Source organism: Pantherophis guttatus, chromosome 5 (assembly GCF_059756535.1).
Source record: "Pantherophis guttatus breed Tessera chromosome 5, ASM5975653v1, whole genome shotgun sequence".
NCBI classification, from domain to species: domain Eukaryota; kingdom Metazoa; phylum Chordata; class Lepidosauria; order Squamata; family Colubridae; genus Pantherophis; species Pantherophis guttatus.
In genome coordinates, this window is record NC_142067.1 from 115,775,113 (window position 1) to 115,795,676 (window position 20,564).

Sequence of the window (20,564 nt, forward strand, 5' to 3'; positions counted from 1 at the left end):
AGCTGGCTAGCACGCACATGCATGCTGGACTGAGGTAGGGCAATGCTCATGTGCCCACAGATATGGCTCCGTGTGCCACCTGTGGCACCTGTGCCATAGGTTCGCCATCATGGTTATAGACTGAATACGAGTGTCAGCATTCCAGAAAAGTAAAGACTCTGAAGCAAGCATTTTCAAAGTTCTATTTTACTAGAATAGGTAAACTGGTACATCTGGGAAAACCTGAATCTGAGAGATCCGGGTTTTCCCTCAGTAAATCAAAACCCCCCAAACCATCCCCTCACTCCTCAGTCAATCGCATGCTCCAATCAACCTCTGTCCCATCTCGAGACCTCACTCCGACCACTCCTTCCCCAGATACAGGATCACCCTGACCTTGACCGACAGGAAGAATGCTATTATGTCTAAAGACAACCCCTCTACTAAATCCCCCTTCCTACTTTCCCACACAGGAGAAGGTGGCAGCATGGAAGCTTCCGGCCTAATATGGCTTCCAAAGCTGACAACAGGTGTTTTTGGCCTCCCTGGATCCCTGAAGCACTCTCCAGGCCAAAAACTGGTGCATTTTTGGCAAAAACAGGCCCATTTTTTGTGAAAACAGGATGTGTGGGAGCACTGCAGAGTGCTTCTTGGAGACTGGGAGGGCAAAAACATGACACGCGGAGGCCAAAAACTATTTTTTTTTCTTGTTTTCCTACTGTAAATTTAGGTGCGTCTTATAGTCCGAAAAATACGGTAATCTCTGAAGTGGTACTTGAATCTCTTACGCCAGTTATGTAATATTCATAAGTTCTACATGAAAATTCTATACTGTTTTTATGCATGCTGAATACTTGTAACCATGGTCCATCCATTATTCCATTGTATTGATTTCATAATGGAAAGTAATCATGATTATTCTATCTAACAGGTTTGCATGATTCCTTGGCTCTATCTTCAATTCAATCTTGGAAGCTGAAAGAGCAATATTGGCTATGTAAAAATGCTATCTTGCAATGTGCAAAATTCATTCAGAGTTTTCTTATTTGACCCTCACCACAATTTTCACCAGCTGTGACATTCAAATGTAAACACAATTAGCTGCTCATCCTCATGTCTCCCTAAAGTGAACCATTATCTTTCTATCCATACAGATATTTTTGCAATAGGAGACAACGAGAGAGGTGAAATATATTAATGGGATTGGGCTCGATACAGGTGAGACACATAGATTTTTTTTAAAAGTAGATTATTAAACTTAATGACTCTTTACAACAGTTGTTGCAGCTGCTATTCAGTCACCCAGATAGCTTTCTCAAACTTAGCACATGTGTTTTGAGGATTTCTTTTCCCCAGCTCTTCAAATCACAGTGTTTTATTGCTTGGAAAATGTCATTTTCTTCTCTTGATCCTTTGTGCCAAGTTGCTACAGCTTTTCCATATCCAAGAATACCACTGGGCTGGCAGGAAGAGACAAGCTGTTGGAGGAAGGAAGGAAGTCCTCAGCCTCCTCATATATAATAGTGAGTTGAATATTCTTAAAAATTTTCTCTGCCTCTCTCAAAATTTTATGTGATGTTTTGCTGCATCTTTCATCTGAGAGTGGCATATAGGTATGGGACAGTTACTTCCATTCACACAGGGATGAAATCCAGCAGGTTCTGACAGGTTCTGGAGAACCAGTAGCGGAAATTTTGAATAGTTCGGAGAACCAGTAGTGGAAATTTTGAGTAGTTCAGAGAACCAGTAGCGGAAATTTTGAATAGTTTGGCGAACCGGCAAATATCACCTCTGACTGGCCCAGAGTGGGGTGAGAATGGAGATTTTGCAATATCCTTCCCACAGGAGTGGGGAGGGAATGGGGATTTTGCAGTATCCTTCCCCTGCCACGCCCACCAAGCCATGGCCACGGAACTGGTAGTGAAAAAATTTGCATTTCACCACTGTGTTCATAATACTCCTTCGCAAAATGAGGGCCTACAAATGGGAAAGGAGTATCCTCTTCATCGCTTTTTATCCCATGGTCACTCATACCATCCTGTCATGCCCCCCTTTGGAGTCTGAATCTGCAGGAGAAGATGAGCTGGAACAAGAACTGACAGAGATGGAGTCGGCTCAGTTGGCCTTGGAGGAAACTGGGGAAGGGCAGAGTCAGTCCAGGCAAGGCTTTTCTGAAATTAGTAAGGCCTGAAGTCAGGGAGAGCTCAAGAGAAGAGCAAGGACTACCCCCCCTCCTGAACCTAGAACAAGGAGGGAAGAGAGACAGCGAGATCAATGGCTACGAGGCCCCCTTTCACAAGGCACACCTGGGGACTGAGGTGTAAGGAGGTGCCGGTGGGAGGGGCATTTGTCGGGAACAAGCGTTGAATCTGTGGAGCCTTGTGTGCACTTGCCAAAGCCTGGAGATTGCTGTACTCTGTCTTGTGGGGCTTGCCAGTTTGCCTCCTTTGCTAAACTTCTTGCTCTGGTTACTGTTTAGCTAACCTGGCTTATTGGACTGCTGGCCCTGGTTAATGTTTGGCCTAACCTGTCTTATTGGACTGCTGGCCTTAGTTGCTGTTTGCTTAACCTGGCTTACTGGACTACTTGCAACCAGAGGCTTCTGAAGGTGCGTGTGAGAGCTTTGCTCCAGGACTTGTAGTGAATGTGGGAAAGTTTGGGGGCACAGTTGTTAGACTGGGGAGTTATGTGGACGAGGGAGTTAGATCTGTTCTCTGGTTCTGTCGCTTTCGTGCCATGCCCCGGGTCACCACACTATCCTGTATGTTGTCTGAAAAGAGCTAATCTTAGGACAGGAGAATTCTGCAGATCAACCAAAAAATATAATCTGTAATTCTTGGACAACATTCCCCAGTAACTACATGCCTACTTCCATAAGCTAATTACAAATGAATATATAGCCTTGTACACTTTCTGACTAATCAAGATTTCATACAGAATAATAGAGTTGAAAAAGACTGAAAGTGTCATGGCCCCATCAGAGTCTGAGTCCACGGAGGAGGACAAGCCAGAGCTGGGGCCGACAGAGGTTGAGGGGGCAGCTTCGTTGGTTTAGGAGGAACATAGGGAGGAGCAATACAAGACAACCTCAGGTCCCTCAGGCTTGGGACAGCTTGCCAGTAGGGAATAGAAGGCAGTAGGGAATAGTGGAGATGAGGAATGATGAAGCTCAGGCAACAAACAAGGACCACCCCCTCCTGATCCCCGAGCATGGAGAGTGGAGAGGAGGTGGGAACAGCGCCGGCTGATCAGACAACTTGGGAGGGGAGTGCCCCACCCCTCTTCACAAGGCACACCTGGGGTCTGAGACTTAAGGAGACGCTGTGGGGAGGAGCGCTTGTCAGGAACAAGCACTGAATTCATAGAGTTCTGTGTGCCGTTACCAACATCTGGAGTTTGCTGGACTTCTTGCCTTATTCTTGCCTTGTTCCTTTTCTTCGTGGGACTCATTGCCTTGTTCCTTTGCCTCACTGGACTTCTTGCCTTAAATCTGTGATAGAGATCATATGGAAAGTAATTTAAAGGGGAAAAAAATATCCCTGACATACAACCACAATCGAGCCCAAAATTTCTGTTGCTAAGGGTACATTGGTTAGTGATTTTTGCCCCATTTTACAACCTTTCTTGCCAAGTTGTTAACCGAATCAGTGCAGTTGTTATGTTAGTAACACGATTGTTAAGAGAATCTAGCTTCCCCATTGATTTTGCTGGTCAGAAGATTGCAGAAGTTGATCACATGACTCCGGGACACGGCAACCGTCATAAATATGAGTCAGTTGCCAAACATCTGAATTTTGGTCATGTGACCCTGGGGATGCTGCAACAGCTGAAACTAATCAGTCACTTTTTTCAGTGCCGTTGTAACTTTGAATGTTCACTAAATGTAACTACCGTATTTTTCATAGTATAAGACGCACCTTCGTTTTTGAGGAAGAAAATAAGAAAAAAGATGATTGGCAGGTGGATCGGCCTCCCGGAATACCTCCAATCAGCTGTTCCCAGAGGTGAATTTTAGCAACAGGTTCCTTGGTTGTGAGTTCTGTGCCTTGCTTTTTTTTGCTTTTTTTTTCTGCGTCTGAAACTTTTGAAACTCCGTTTCAGAAAAAAAACATTTTCCTGCCTCTGAAAGCCTCCGAAACAGAGCTTCAGAAAAAAAGCCTCTGAAACTCTGTTTGGAGGCTTCTTTTCTGAAGCTTCATTTCTGATGCTTTTTTCAGCCTCTGAAACTTCCATTTGAGAAGCTGGGTGGGGCTACATTCGGAGTATAAGACGCACCCAGATTTTCACCCTCTTTTTGTGGGGGGAAAGGTACATCTTATACTCTGAAAAATATGGTATTGTAAGTTGACAACTACCTGTATATGGAGCATTAAGCATAAGTGATGTGAGGTACGTCAGCCTCCAGATGTTACTAAATGACAGCAATCAGCACTGCACATAATTAGCCAAGCTGGGTAGGAGTGACGCATACAGACGTGGTTATTGCAACTTGAGAAGAATACTGCACAGCTGGCAGGCACAGGGAAGGACAATCCAATAATAATAAATTGGGACCAGAGACCCTTGCGAGAAATGGTTACAATATGTGGGATGTTGTAGATTAGGAGATAAAAAATATAAAAGAGTTGTAAAAATCAGTAAAGTGAGGAGAATAGGGAGAATTTTATTTTATTTTATTTTATTTTGTTCGGTGCTCAGGGTCATCCGGAGCAGCTGAACACTAGTAAATTCAAAACAGACAAAGGAAAATACTTTTTCACCTAACGGATACTCAAGTCGAAACCACATGCTTTGCACACCAAAAATTCCAGATTTGCTCAATTGTATTTCCTGGCATGGCCTACAAAAAAATTCCTACATGGAATCGATCACTGACAGTAATACAATGCCACAGTTGCTTCAGTCCTACAGTTAAAGTTTGAATTTGCCATTGCAAGATGTCAGGAGGGCTGCAAATAAGAAGGTATTTCTTATTACCTTCATAGAAGGTATAATGCATACTGCCTTAAATACTTGGATTGTTAGGTGCCAGGGTGCATAAACAGGGATGCATTATTAGATTCTTCTGTTGCTTGCTAGCTTCTCCTAGGTATCTGATTGGCTCAGGGCATTTGAAAACTTTAGGAAACCCAGGGACAAAATTCCCATTTAAACACACCAGCCTCCACCTTCCATTTTCTTCTTGTCACATCCCTACTCCAGTTTAATTTTTTTCTTCAAACAGGTCTCCTGCTTGAGCAGGGGGTTGGACTAGATGACCCCCCAAGGTCCCTTCCAACTCTGTTACTGTTACCCATAATTCTTTCACATGGACTCTTTTCATTCAGATCAAATAGTTGATAGTTCTCGATGGTCTTAGGGTGATTCCAGACACAGAAGTGGTGTTCACACAGTATCTGTTTAGTTTGGTTGGCATAATAATCTACAGAAACTGCCAGATTTCTCTGAATAAAAAGATTCTGCATTCAAACACCATTAAGCTAGTCATTTATAGAATAAACACCATTCATTTTGTTCCTGGGATACCGGTATATGGCTGCATTCTATCCTTTATCTGTTAGGATCAGTGGTGGGTTGCCCCTGGTTCGGACCAGTTCGCAAGAACCGGTAATAAAACTGGTGTGAGGCCCCGCCCACCATCCCGGATGTCGTCATCAATGATCTGCACATGCACAGAAGGCATGCCCGTGAGCAAAGTGAGCGCGCGTGCATGAACCTGTTGCGAACCGGTAGTAAAGGTAAGTAGAACCCACTCCTGGTTAGGATGTCATAGTAGTCTTCCTTGAGTCAACATCTAGTGATGTCATGGACACATGCATTGTTTTCTGGCAACAATAGAGATGTGGCTTGTCATTTCTCTAGGAACTTGTTTGCACTTTCTGGACTAGTCTAAGATTCTGAGATGTTCCTGGTAGTCCCCCATCATGTATTAACCAACCAGATATGATCCTGCTTAGTCTTCTGAAGTTTGTTTGTTTGTTTGTTTGTCTGTCAACAAGTACAAGGAAACAAGTAACAATATAGACATAGACATGGACACATGAAAAAAATTGGCACAAATAAAAGGATATAAATAGGCAAAACATAGCCATAAATACATAGAATGATTACATATAAATGGGGACAGTAGGACAGGGACGGAAGGCACGCTGGTGCACTTATGCACGCCCCCTTAGGGACCTCTTAGAAAACATGAAAGGTCCACGGTAGACAGTTTAAGGTAAAAAGGTATGGGGGTTAGAGAGACTAACAACAGGATAAGGTAGATTGTTCCAGGTAGATTTACTACTCTATTGCAGAAGTCATATTCCCTACAATCAAGATTAGAGCGAATTACATTGAGTTTGAATCTATTGATAGGCCTTGTGTTATTACGGTTGAAATTAAAATACTCATTTACAGGTAGGACTTTTTGGTAAATAATCTTATGAACTAAGCATAGATCAGAACGTAGACAGCATAGTTTGAGGCTATCTAGACCTAAACTTTCAAGCCTGGTGGTATAGGGAATTTTATTTCGAGCAGAAGATTTGAATACTCTTCTAGTAAAATATCTCTAAGTTGGCCAAGGTTAATTGGGTGTTGCCACATGCTGTAACTCTGAAGGTATTAGAGGATTCTAATTTTTAAAGTCCAGGGCAACCATTTGAAGAGTGCTGCTACACAAAATGTACCTACATTTTTAAAAATTAAATATATATATATATAGTTTTTTTATAACGATTAGGGCTATGCAAAGGTTTGAAGGAATGCTTTGCCTTGGTGATTTTCCAATGAAGCATTCCTTAGAAAAGCAGCTTTGCAGAGCTGTTGCTTTGTCTGTTCTTCTGCTTCCTTTGGCACTGGATCTGCTGACACATCACAAACTACAAACTGTTTAATCTCTGACTCACACTGGACAAATAGCATTGTTGCCATAGCAGAAAATGTCTCACACAAACCTAATCCAAAGTTAAGGCTCTCTTTTGGCGCTTATATTTTGCTGGGTGTCCATCAGAGGGTGGGAAAGAGCAGGGACTTAACCTCCACACCTCCATAGTTACTTCTTCAAATTAGAAGGATGATTATTACTATTATTTTGTTTGTCGCACAGTCAGCCAGATGTTCAGACCGGATTTGACATTTTTGTCAACCTATCGGGTCCTTTCCAAGGCGGATGTGGATGTTTGATGGTGTTACAGGTATCGTCGCAGAATATAAGCTGTTTCAAGTAAAACTGCCTTTTGCAATTGACTGATAGAGAATTTGTCAATGCCGATTGGTATTATTATTACTCTCTTGTCCCATGTCTGATCAGGTGGCTTAAGGATTTTTAGTGAGGGTGCCATTCAAGGCTTTTTCAGAAAGGAAAATCTTCCATTTGGTTTTGGGGATAACTTATGTTCTGACCTAGGCTTCCCCAGCAGCACAAAGCTAAATCCTCATCCCGATAAACCCTTTTTATTTAATTTACAGTGAATTCCTCTCCAGCAAAGTCTTTCCTCTCCCACAGTCTTTCAAGATAGTTCACAATTACCAACCTTTATCAGGCTTGGAGATAGGTCAGACCGATATCTTTCAGACGCCACAATATTTGGCAAGAATGCAGTAATGAACTAATTGTCTCCTGCAAACTCCACTCCCCTTTCGCTCCTCTTTTATTCCCTCTGGGAGGGGCCATTCATTGTCCACCTGTGGCCTTACTCCCAAGTCGACCCTTGTTCTTTAGCTGTTCCCTTCGTCTGGCAACTCTGCGCATGCACACACTTGGAACAGGCTCCAGCTGTTCGTCTGCCTCACTGATGTCTGACTCCGAAGGCAGCTGATAACTGGCATATGGCCCTGGCCCCCTCTCTGCCTCCAATGCAGAGCCCTCATCAGAGCCTTCCCCAGACTCCAGGACTGGCCCATGTTCCTCCCCAGCCTCGTCACTGTCCGAATCTGCTGCCAGATATGCTGGCCGTTGGCGGGCCACAACAATTTATGTGCAGCTTCACTAGCGTCTTACCTAGTACCACAATACAAGTAGTCCTCGACGTTCGACCACAATTGAGTCCAAAATTTATATTGTTAAGTCAGATATTTTTTAAATGAGTATTGCCTCATTTCACGACCTTTCTTTCCCCACAGTTGTTAAGTGAATCACTGCGGTTGATTAATTAGTAACCCAGTTGTGAAGTGAAACTGGCTTTCTCATGGACTTCGCTGGTCAGAAACTCGCAAATAGTGGTCACGTGACCTTGGAAAATAATCATAAATGTGAATCAGTTGCCAAGCATCTGAATTTTGATCATGTGATCATGCAGATGCTGCAAAGGTCATAACCAGGGATGAAATCTAGCAGGTTCTGACAGGTTCTGGGGAACCATTAGCAGAAATTTTGAGTAGTTCGGAGAACCGGCAAATACCACATCTGGCTGGTCCCAGAATGGGGTGGGAATAGAGATTTTGCAATATCCTTCCCCCAGGAGTGGGGAGGGAATGGAGATTTTGCAATATCCTTCCCCCAGAAGTGGGGAGGGAATGAGGATTTTGCAGTGTCCTTCCCCTGCCACGCCCACCAAGCCACTCCCTCCAAGCCACTCCCTCCAAGCCACACCACGCCACGCCCACCAAGCCACGCCCACAGAACCGGTAGTAAAAAAAATTGAATTTCACCACTGGTCATAAGTGTAAAAAAAAGTCATTGGTCGCTTTTTTCAAAATTGCCATTGCAACTTTGAATGGTCCCTAAGTGAACTGTGAGGTAAGTCGAGGCCTATGAGAAAGTTGTTAATTTAATTTAATTTGATTTTTTATATGTCTTCTCCGGAGACTCAGGGCGGCTTACAATGCGCTAAGCAATAGCCTTCATTCTTTTGTATATTTATACAAAGTCAGCTTATTGCCCCCACAAACTGGGTCCTCAATTTACCTACCTTAGAAAGGATGGAAGGCTGAGTCAACCTTGAGCCTTGGCGAGATTCGAACCTGCAGTAATTGCAGGCAGCTGTTCTTAATAACAGGGTGCTTTAGACCACTGTACTACCAAGGCTCTTATTGTTATTGAAACTATTTTCCAAATCGGAGCAAAGCATTTTAGAATTGTCTCTCCTTTTCTTTCTGAATCGGCCCAACTGTGTAGTTCAGAAAGGCTAAATAACAGTAGTGTTTTAATGGCAGTGGAACAGCTGCAGGGGCAGACACAGTCTTGCATACATAACATACAAATAACCTTCTGACCGAGTTTGCCAAAAAGCTGTAAACAGGTGCACCCAGAGACCGAAGCTGTGATTTATTTATTTATTTCAACCATGACACTCATCTCATTGTTTAACATAGAGCTTCACAATTAGCTATGTGTTGAGAAACCATAAAAGAATTCAGACACATATGGTCCATTCAAATTCCAAGCTCATTTTCTTCTCCCTCTCCCTCCCCCCCATCTCTCTCTCCCCAAGACAGACACAGACTTCAGAGGATAATTAAATCTGCAGAAAAAAACAATTACTACCAACCTGCCTTCCATTGAGGACCTATATACTGCACAAGTCAAAAAGAGAACTGTGAAAATATTCACAGACTCCTTGCATCCTGGACATAAACTGTTTCAACTCCTACCCTCAAAACGACTCTATAGAGCACTGCACACCAGTACAACTAGACACAAGAACAGTTTTTTCCTGAACGCTATCACTCTGCTAAACAAATAATTCTCTCAACACTGTCAAACTATTCACATTAAGCTGCATTACTATTAATCTTCTCATCGTTCCCATCACCCATCTCCTTCCACTTAGGACTGTATGACTGTAACTTTGTTGCTTGTAGCCTTACGATTTATATTGATTGTTTCCTAGTATGATTTGATTGCTTATTTGTACCCTATGACTATCATTAAGTGTTGTACCTTATGATTCTTGACGAATGTATCTTTTCTTTTTATGTACACTGAGAGCATATGCACCAAAGACAAATTCCTTGTGTGTCCAATCACACTTGGCCAATAAAGAATTCTCTTCTCTTCTCTTCTCTTCTCTTCTCTTCTCTTCTCTTCTCTTCTCTTCTCTTCTCTTCTCTTCTATCCTATCCTATCCTATCCTATCCTATCCTATCCTATCCTATCCTATCCTATCCTATCCTATCCTATCCTATTCTATTCTATTCTATTTTTTCTCTCTTCTCTCTTCTCTCTCTCTCTCCTCCACCATTCCTTCCACCAACGCACACAGCTCAATGGAGACCTTTCTTCCATATCACACACACACCTTTCTTCCATATCACACACAAACACACACACACACACACACACACACACAAGTTATTTCCCAGCACTTTACCTTCAAATCGTTAAATGGTTGCTGTGCATATCGTATTAGGCAATTCCTACAAGCCTTTAGCCATGTGTGGGGAAAACCATGTTCGGGTAGGCTTAGAATTTCAAGAATTTCTACCTGAAACTTTAAACAGGATTTTTTTTTCCCCTGCTAGACTTCCCACAGATTCTGGTAATTCCCAAAATCCCCAACCATTTGCCATGCTGGCCAAGATTTCTGAGAGCTGCCCTCTTTGAATAGAATAGAATAGAATAGAATAGAATAGAATAGAATAGAATAGAATAGAATAGAATAGAATAGAATAGAATAGAATAGAATAGAATAGAATTTTTTATTGGCCAAGTGTGATTGGGCACACAAGGAATTTGTCTTTGGTGCATACGCTCTCAGTGTACATAAAAGAAAAGATACATTCGTCAAGAATCATAAGGTACAACACTTAATGAAAGTCATAAGGAAACAGTCAATATAAATCTTAAGGATACCAGCAACAAGAAGTATCTAAATTGAAATATATTTTTTTCTCCCACCCACCCACCCACCCTTTTTTGGGGGGGGGAATCACATATGGGCCTGCAACATCTCAACATGGCTTTAGAAAGAGCTTTCCATAAACTTCAGTTTATCATCTTCAGTACAAATTGAGTTTTAGAAAGTAGCCAAGCCATACTATTAGTTTACGGCCAAGAGAATGCAATCTTCTTTTTTATATCTGAATCCAAAAATGTTCCTAAAGCAACTGCTGTCATATTTGACAAAAGGTGAGGATATTGCATAGATTTAATACTGGATCCAGAACAGGAAGCAAAGAATCTGAAAAAGGAGATGGGGGGGAAAAAATGCCAGTAACGGATATCTGGAATATGCATCTGTCACAATGGAAAAATATTTAATGCTGGGCAACAGTTCATTCCACGCTTTTTAATTCATATGTCTAAAACTTTCTTGGAAGGCTGAACCTTCGGTGGATTTTATTCAGAAACCTAATGGAAAAGGCAGACAGATTAATTTAGTCTTCTGCTAGCAATGCTATGAATGAAAACATACTTTATTCCTTAAAAAATAATTCTTTGGGGGGAGAATGCATTAATTTTACAGCAGAGCAATATGCAAAAGCTAATTCTTTTTTTTTTTTTAAGAATGGCTTTAGAATTTAAAAATAGAATCCAGACATAACAGCACTGAGACAACTGATGGAAAAGAAGACAATACCACGACAGCTTTATACATTCAGTAATAATAAAGTCATTAAAAAGGAGCTGAAGTAACACTGCCAGACTGACTTTTATTTATTTCAAAAGACATAGTGAAACCGAACTGGGTAGCAGGGTGAAGAAATATAAGGTGGCATAAGGAAGGAACAGATGCCTGCCACGCTGTCTCTTTTCAATGTAGTGGCTTTATCCATGCCTTTTGAAATAACTGCATTCATACAGTATAGGTGTCTATTCATAAGTAATGTTTTTTCCCCAGGCAAATGACATATCAGCTTTCTTAATTTATCCCCCTACAGATTTTTTGAATCGTTATGGGAACAGAAGTTCAAGTAGGGAAAATTTGCTACCTGGGATGGCTTGATTGCATTTCTGTATATATAGTATTTTAATCTTTAAAAAAATTGAGAAATACACGTTTAATCTTAAAATATATTTTTAAAAAGTTGGCTCAGAAACACAGGTAGATCTTGACTTACGACCAAAATTTGTGTTGGTAATTGAGATATTTGTTAAGTGGATTTCACCCAGTGGTGAAATCCAAATTTTTTTACTATTTTTGTCTACCTCTGGGTTCTGTGGGCGTGGCTTGGTGGGCTTGGCAGGGGAAGGATACTGCAAAATCTCCATTCCCATCCCACTCCAGGGGAAGGATACTGCAAAATCTCCATTCCACCCCCCCCTCTCGGGCCAGCCAGAGGTGTATTTGCTGCTTCTCCGAACTACTCAAAATTTCCGCTACCGATTCTCCAAACTGCTCAAAATTTCTGCTACCGATTCTCCAAACTGCTCAAAATTTCCACTACCGATTCTCCAAACTGCTCAAAATTTCCACTACCGATTCTCCAAACTACTCAAAATTTCCGCTACCGATTCTCCAAACTGCTCAAAATTTCCGCTACCGGTTCTCCAGAACCTGTCAGAACCTGCTAGATTTCACCCCTGGTTTCATCTCATTTTATGGTCTCTCTTGCCACAGTTGTTAAAGGAATCACTGCAATTGTTAGAGGAGTAAGATGGTTCTTAAGTGAATTTGGCTTCCTCCTTGACTTTGCTTGTCAGAAGGTCTCAAAAGGGGATCACATGACCCCAGGACACAGCAATCGTCATAAATATGAGTCAGTTGCCAAGCGTCCAAATTTTGATCACGTGACCATGGGGATGCCTCAATGACCCTAAGTGTGAAAAATTGTCATAAGTCACTTTTTTCACCGCAGTTGTAAGTTTGAATGGTCGCTAATGAATTGTATAGAATCTTGCAAGTTTGAATATGCGTCTTCCCTCCTTCCTCCCTCTTCATGAGCATTAGGGAAAGTCAAGTCTGGGTTTCTTTTCTGAATTACATTTCTGCCTCGGACTCAAATTTCTTTTATCTGACCACTGTCTTGTTTGTAGCTCTTCCTCCTGTTCCTCATGGTTTCTTCTGCTGCCCATTACATCTGTCATGAGCATCATAGTGGATTTAAGGCAAGCTAGGTACCCATGTTCTCCTGAAAATAAGACACAGTCTTATTTTCTTTTGGGCCCTGAAATAAGCACTTGGGCTTATTTTCGGGAAGGTCTTATTTTTTTTGACATGCAGAAGGTGATTGCAGGGACTGATGGGAGTGAGAGCACTGCTACCACTGGGACACTGCTACCACTGTCCCACCACCTACTTGCCTGCAGCTGCAATGGACCAGGCTCTCGGCGCGCCCTGGCCTCTGCCCTCCTGTTGTGGCCCTTTCAGCGGCCTGTGTAGATTGTAGCTGATTCCAACAATGAGGAGGCTGGTGTGGTGCTGCACCAGCAGCCTATGCAGCTGGCACTTGAGTCGGACAGTGAGGAGGCTGGAGAAGATGTGGTGCCAGAGGCAGGGATTCAGCCAGGGCCTTCAGAACCTCCAGAAGCTCCTATAAGTGAAGAGGACGAAGAGGAGGAGCCTCTTCTCAATGCACGGGCACACAGAGCTGCCAAAAGGCAGGAGTGGCTCCTCAGGAGGAGGTCTCCTCGAAAGGCTTGGGGCTAATTGGCCACTCCCTTAGCCTATTTAAGAAGGAACGCCACTTGCAACAAGCTGTAGAGAACAACTTTAGTTCAATCTCTTTCGTGTTTGCAAAACTGCTTCTGGGCTTTCTGCCAACTCTAGTAAGACTGTGATTACCTTATCTTAGAATTCTGGTAGGCTGTTAAGACAGTTCATTAACAGCCTTTGAATGATAAAGACTAAGTTATTTTGAGTAAATAAGCTTTGTATAGAGTTTGTGTGTGCTGCGTTCTTTGGGGTCCGTGGCAGAACACCTCCCTGCCTGCTAGCCCTGCTGCTGGTGCTGGGACACTGGACTTCAGGTCTTGTTACACCGGTGGAGCCTCTCTTGGCAGAACACCACAAGGCTTGTCACACTGGTGGAGTCACTCATGACAAGACGCTGGGTGGTGTGTTATGTTGTTGTGCGCGCGAGCGGTTGCTCCAGCATGATGAGCCTTGCGGTGTTCTTCCACAAGCAGCTCCACCAATGTGACAAGTCTCATGGAAATCCTGGTAAGGTAAGGTAAGCAGGTGTGGGGCACATGGGGCACCTCAACTCTCCCACCCCCATCCTAGCTTGATTTTTACACCTGCACCTCACCCCACCTCGTACAACCAGATGTTGGGCAGGGCTTAACTATGGCTTATTTAGGGGTAGGGCTTACATTAGGCACAGTCATGAAAATTGGGCTAGGGCAGTGATGGCTAACCTTTTTGCCATCATGTGCCAAAAGTGGGGGGAGTGCAGGGGGATCACACATGTGCGTGCCTACACCCATAATTCTATGCATCCCACCCACCCCCATGCATGTGTACGTGAACCCCCTTCACTCCCCCCGCTTTGGGCACATGTGTGCCCACGATGGCATGGTGGGCCCATTTTTTTGCTCTCCCCAGGCTCCAGAGCCTTTCTAGGAGCATGTGGAGGGTGAGAATGGCCTTCCCCACCCCCCTGGAGGCCCTCCGGAGGCCAGAAATGGCCCATTTCTCTACTTCCAGTGGGCCCAGAAGGCTGGCTGGCGTGTGCATGCACGCCGGAGCTGAGCTCGCGTGCCCATCGATATGGCTCCATGTGCCACCTGTGGCACATGTGCCATAGGTTCACCATCACGGGGCTAGGGCTTGTTTTCGGGATAGGTCGTATTTTCGGGGAAACACAGTATTAATAGAGCTTGTGGAGTCCATCCAAAATAAAAAAGAATGGACTAGCAACTTTGTCTTATTCTTTTTTTTTTTTCCCTGCATCTTCCACACACTCTCCAAATGTACTCAAATGTCTCTAACACCATCCAGAGCAGATCTGGAATGAACGTAGAGGAGAGTTAGTGTGGTAAAGGAGAATGCAATCCATATTTGCTTTCTGTTGCACAGCAATATACAGTTATGCATTTCATATTTCATACTTAGAGCTTAACTGGCTTCGGAGACCCTGGTTAGTTTTTGCTGGGTGGTCCAGATAAATGTACGATCTCTTTTTCATATTAGGAGCATCTGCACTGCAAATAGATTTGTCTAGGAAAAGGCTTGTCTGTGTGGGAACAGAGTTTCTTCTTTGCTTTTGTGCAAATTTGGGAATACTGCTGTAATCTTCCATTTTAGGTGTGAACCACATAACCGCACTTCCATTCCTCAGTGCAAAATATCCAATTCAGTGACATACCGCACGGCATTAAAACGAAGCTGTTTTTTCTGGTCCGCATTTCCTTTTCTTACTGGCTCAAGCGAGAGACACGGAGGGAGATACGGTTTCCAAATTCAGCTGGTGATGGTTCCCAGTCCCTGGATAAATTATAACACATGCTGTGGTTGGAACCCATGGAATCCTCTGGAATTATACATTCCACTTGGAGGAGATATTATGATAGCAAACATAGAACTATATGACTGCACAGTTATTTGTGGTAAATTGTTATATAAACTCTCTTTTTTTTTTTTTTTGGCCTGCCAAACGTAAAGCAGCTAAACTGTTCTTAACAGCAGTGGCAATTCCTGCACTATTTTGTGGTGTCTTTTGAAACTTTGATACCCTGGGAACAAAAGGGAAGACAGAAGGTGTTGAAAAAGAGGCAAACACTCACCAACTCTAAGCCATATTGGCATAAATAATTGAGTGTGGTTAATTCAAACGATACAGGTGCTAGCGCCAGAATTCTGGGCTGTTTTGATTAATCTAAAGTAGGATGGACTACTAATGGAAGGACCACAGTTAAAAGTTGTCATTGGAATTCAGTGGAGCTTCAGGCCCAGTGCAGAAACTGTGCTTCCATGTTGTCTAACAAACAGGCATAAATATTTTGTGGGAGAAGGTTCCTGCACAGGGATGGGTTGCTACAGGTTTGCCCTGGTTCGGGCAAACTGGTAGCGGTGGTGGCGGGAGGCTCCGTCCACATGCCCAGACATCATCAAAAATGCTCTGTGCATACGCAGAACCTTCTGCACATGCAGAGAAGTGCCACGTGCTCGCGCACTCCCAATATCGAACTGGTAGCGCCGGGATTTGAATCCCACGACTGCTCCTGCATATTCCTTGGACAGCAAAGTTGACTAACAAGCAAGTGCTGGGACGCATAACACCAGATATGTCTCTAGATGGCAAAAATCGTGAAACTGCATCTCGTTTAGTTTGGCCATTTCATGTGGGGGGGGATTCTCTGGTGAAAGCAATTCTGTTTGGAAGAGTTAGCAGTAAAAAAGAAATCAGGCAGTTAAAGAACATGATAGGTGGACACCATCAAAGCTGACACCAGCCAAAGCACAGAAAAACTCAAAGAAGCAGTGTAAGATCAGAAGATGTGGACAGACCTGGCCCATAGAATCACCATGAGTCAAGTCTTGACTGAATGGATAACATCATCATCATCATCATCATCAGATTTCTTGCTTATATACACTGAGATGAATTGATCATTCCATAACTGTGAGAGGGACCTTGGAGTCCTAGTGTACAATCACTTAAACATGACTCAGCAGTGTGCAGCAGTAGTCAAAAAAGCTAACACAATCCTTGGTTGTATAAACAGAGGCATAGAATCAAAATCAGGTGAAGTATTAATTCCGGTTTATAAAGCCTTAGTAAGACCACACCTCGAATACTGCATCCAGTTTTGGTCACCACATTACAAAAAAGATGTTGAGACTTTGGAAAAAGTGCAAAGAAGAGCAACTAAGATGATTAAAGGCCTGGAGACTGAAAGCATATGAAAAACGGTTGCAGGAATTGGGTATGGCAAGTCTAGAGAAAAAAAGGACTAGGGGGGACATGATAGTAGTATTCCAGTATTTGAGAGGCTGCCACAAAGAAGAGGGGGTCAATTTATTTTCCAGAGCATCAGAGGGCAGGACAAGAAACTAATCAAGGAGGAACTTCCGGTTTGCTGTTTGTTGCTGCCAGACGTTCCTTTGGGATCGTCAGCTTCCATCGCCTGTCAGAGCCGCCTTCACAACGGAATGGCGGCTCGAAAAAACTCCGTTTCCATGAGGAAACGGAGATAGAGCCGGCAGGGGTGGGTAGAACTCTCTGCGGAGTCCCAAAAGTTTTTCCTTTACTTTTGGGACGGAGCGGATGAGATGCCCCGTATCCCCAGCCGCTGCTCCGGGCTTTGGGAGACCTCTGCTGATGCAGAGCCAGGCGTCAAAAGCAAGCCTGCAAATTTAACAGATTACTCAAAGAAATGTGAGCTGGACCTGTAATACTGAACCGCAAGTATTTTACTGATTTTTTTAAAAAAAATTACTTAAGAGAGAGGAGGAAAAGAAAGAGGAAAAAAAGCCTTTTAAAATGGCGTCGGCTGGAGGAGAGGCTGAAAGGGAAAGTCCTTCCGTTTTCTATTACTACAATGTAGCGGAATAAATACCACTGGCTACATTTGTAGACAAAACTTCACTCCTGTGTCTTTTTCTCTTTTTTTTCCCCTTGGAGATCTGATATTGTTGTTGACTGGAAAGAAGTCTTCCTTGCTTTTTTTTAACAAAGCCTGCCTGGGCGGAAACATGGCACTGAGTCTCATAAAGTCAGATAAACAAGAAGGGTGGGATTCCCCCACCAATAATTTAAAGGAACAAGTCTTAACTCTTCAGTCTCAGAAACCTGATTTTAATATAACAGAATTTTTTATAGAGGAGATTGAAAGAAGGGAGGAGATTGTGAATCAGCAACTTGAAAAATTTAAGCAGGAAATTAAAGAAATTAAAGAATTGGTGAAATCTAAGTTTGATTCTTTGGACAAAAAATTCTCAAAAGTGGTTAATGGTTTTACAGAATTTATGATACAGTTGGACACAAATACTAATGTACTAGAGTCTAAAATGGAAGAAATTCAAGATAAATTGGACAATAGAATTCAAAAAATTGAAAATGATTTGATAAACACTCAGGATAATAGCTTAGAAGAAAAACCTAAAATGGATGCTGATCAAAAGTATGGTAATGCAGAAAATCTGCAACAGAAGATTGAAAAAGAGATTTTAATGGTACAATATAATTTCACAGAATATGCGATAAGATTAAGAGGTTAGCAGGAAAATAATAGAGATGATTTAAGGAAAATATCTTCTGAATTTCTAGCTGGGATTCTAAAGGTTCAACCTGATGAAGTGTTTTGTAGGATTGACAGAGTTTATCGAATCAACTCCTGGATTGCCAAGCAAAGGCAATTGCCTAGAGACGTGGTGATTTATTTTACAGAAAAGGAAATTAGGAATAATATCGTGCAAAATTCCTTCAATTCTAATTTGCAATTGTATGGAAGAAAGATTTGGATTTACAAGGAACTCCCACCTAAGATATTGATGGAAAGGAAGAAATTTGGTTTTCTGGTGAATGAGTTAAAAAAGAGAAATATTTCATTCAGGTGGGACGCCCCAGTTGGTATTATATTTAGATACCAAGGAGAAAGATATCAGCTAAATACTGTTGAAAGAGCGGAAGAATTTTATCAAAATAGGTTGAAAATGAACTTAACATCTTCAGGTATAATACAGGATAAGCAGAAGGAGCCGGAAATAAAGGTAAAATATCGAATTATAGAGACTGTACCAGATGAATTGCCTTTGGATTTATTGGATACCCCAGCTGGACTATCTACAAATTTGAGAGAAGTGGCATCTAATTTTAATGTGATGACTTATCAAGGCAAGGATAAGCATGGAAACCTACTAGGGAATATACAAGGGATAAAAAAGAAACATGAGATACAAAAACAAAACCAACAAGACCAATCTACAAAGCAGAATAAAAACCGACCAGATGATACACAATTTGTAGAAAGGAAACCAGGATGGAAACCAAACCCACAAAAAGAAAAGAAAAAGAGAAATAGGTGGCATAAAAATAGAAATTTTTAAATTAGGCAACAGTGAAGCCAGTGACTTTAAAATATGAATGATTATGTGTAAACACAGAAGAGGCGACGTACTGGTTAATATCATCCTGAGGATTGTGGCAGATCTCTGCATGGCCGTAATTTGGGGACGTGAAATGAGCCTTAAACTGATGGATTTGAATTATCCATTTTGGAATTTCTCTTTGTGTTGATAAACATATTATATTATCTTGAATCACAAGGCAAGAGAATGATGTTGGGGCATGCAGAAGATCGGGTTGTTACCCACTACGATGATGGGAATTAATAATCCTGATGAAACCCACAATTATTATTATATGGAATATAATTATAATGTCACTCGGGTGGTTGTTTTTACTTTTATACATATAAGAAGATATTTACTACTGATGGGGGCAGATATGATTGAAGATCCTGAATAAACTGTTGCACCAGCAAGCTATGTTACCCGATTATGGATGTTGGTTCTACCAATCCAGTGGAAAGACCTCAAAGAAGATACTATATGGATTATAAATTTAAAGTCATTGTCTTTTCCTTTTTTTTATTTAGATATAATGGAAAATATAGACATATATTTTTAAGTAGTGTGGGCAGTGAATCAAAGATATTAAGAAATGTTGTGTATGGTAATTTTGTATGATAGTGGGTGAATAAGCTAGTTAGTAGATTGATTAGTCTAAGAAAAGGGATTTTTAAGTGATATATTTAGGGGAGTGGAGGAAATGGATAGAGTGGAATAAATGTTAAACTAGATTTTATGGGGAAGGCCGCTTTGAAACGTTATAGTAACATATATAGAAGATTAAATGTTAAAGTAGGACTTATCGTATAGTTTTAAAGTGGAGAAGTTATTCTATAATGTTATAGTATAATGTCTTTTTTTTTTCCCTTTCTTTTCTCTTTTCTGAAATGTATGGATAAAGGGGGATGCTATAATATTAATAATATTTTTAGTAAGTAAAGGTCAATATCTAGAGGAGGGAGTAAGTAATCTGTTATGAATTAGGTTTTTTTTTTGTTATGAAGAAGTCACAGGGGGGGATGGGTGGGGAGGGGGGTTAGGGAGGGGGAGGGAGAGGGGGAAAAAAGGGGGGGAAATTTGTATTTGAAAACTTTTTCAATAAAAAAAAAAAAAAGAAACTAATCAAGGAGAGAAACAACCTGAAATGGAGAAGAAACTTCCTAACAGGGAGGACAATTAACTAATGGAACAGCTTGCTTTCAGACATTGTGGGTGTTTCATCACTGGAGGTTTTTAAGAAAAGACTGGACAGTCACCTGTCTAAAATTGTATAGGATCTCCTTTTTGAGCAGGGGGCTGGACTAGAAGACCTCCAAGGTCCCTTCCAGCTGTATTCTGATTCTGATTTGAAATACCATCTCACAACGTTTTGGAGTTTCAGAGGCGACCCAGTCTTCAGACCTGCACCACCTCCATATGTTGAAGGAACCTGAATGCATCTGCTGGGGATCTTCAAGGGAGTCTTTTAAAAAGCTACTTTCATTGCTTTGAATGTTTTGCCCCTTTCAAAAAGGCCGTGAAGGTAGCTATTAACCAGGGCTGGGCTTCAAAAATTTTAGCAAGTTTAGCGGTTCTCTGCCCAGTTGCTGGATGGGTGTGACCCAGGGGTGGGTTCTAAATTTTTTACTACTGGTTCTGTGGGCGTGGCTTATTTTGTGGGTGTGGCTTGGAGGTCATGTGACTAGGTGGGCGTGGCTAGCT

The 20,564-nt window shown here is 42.0% G+C and overlaps 1 long non-coding RNA gene across 1 annotated transcript in view; it reads right to left on the bottom strand.

The window, feature by feature from the left end:
- Positions 1-15,258, bottom strand: part of LOC148113562 (uncharacterized) — a 37,397-nt gene extending 22,139 nt beyond the window's left edge. Inside the window, exon 1 of the long non-coding RNA XR_015734588.1 lies at positions 15,157-15,258. This is a non-coding gene — a long non-coding RNA (uncharacterized LOC148113562). The remainder of the gene's footprint in view (positions 1-15,156) is intronic.
- Between the last annotated feature and the right edge of the window lie 5,306 nt (positions 15,259-20,564).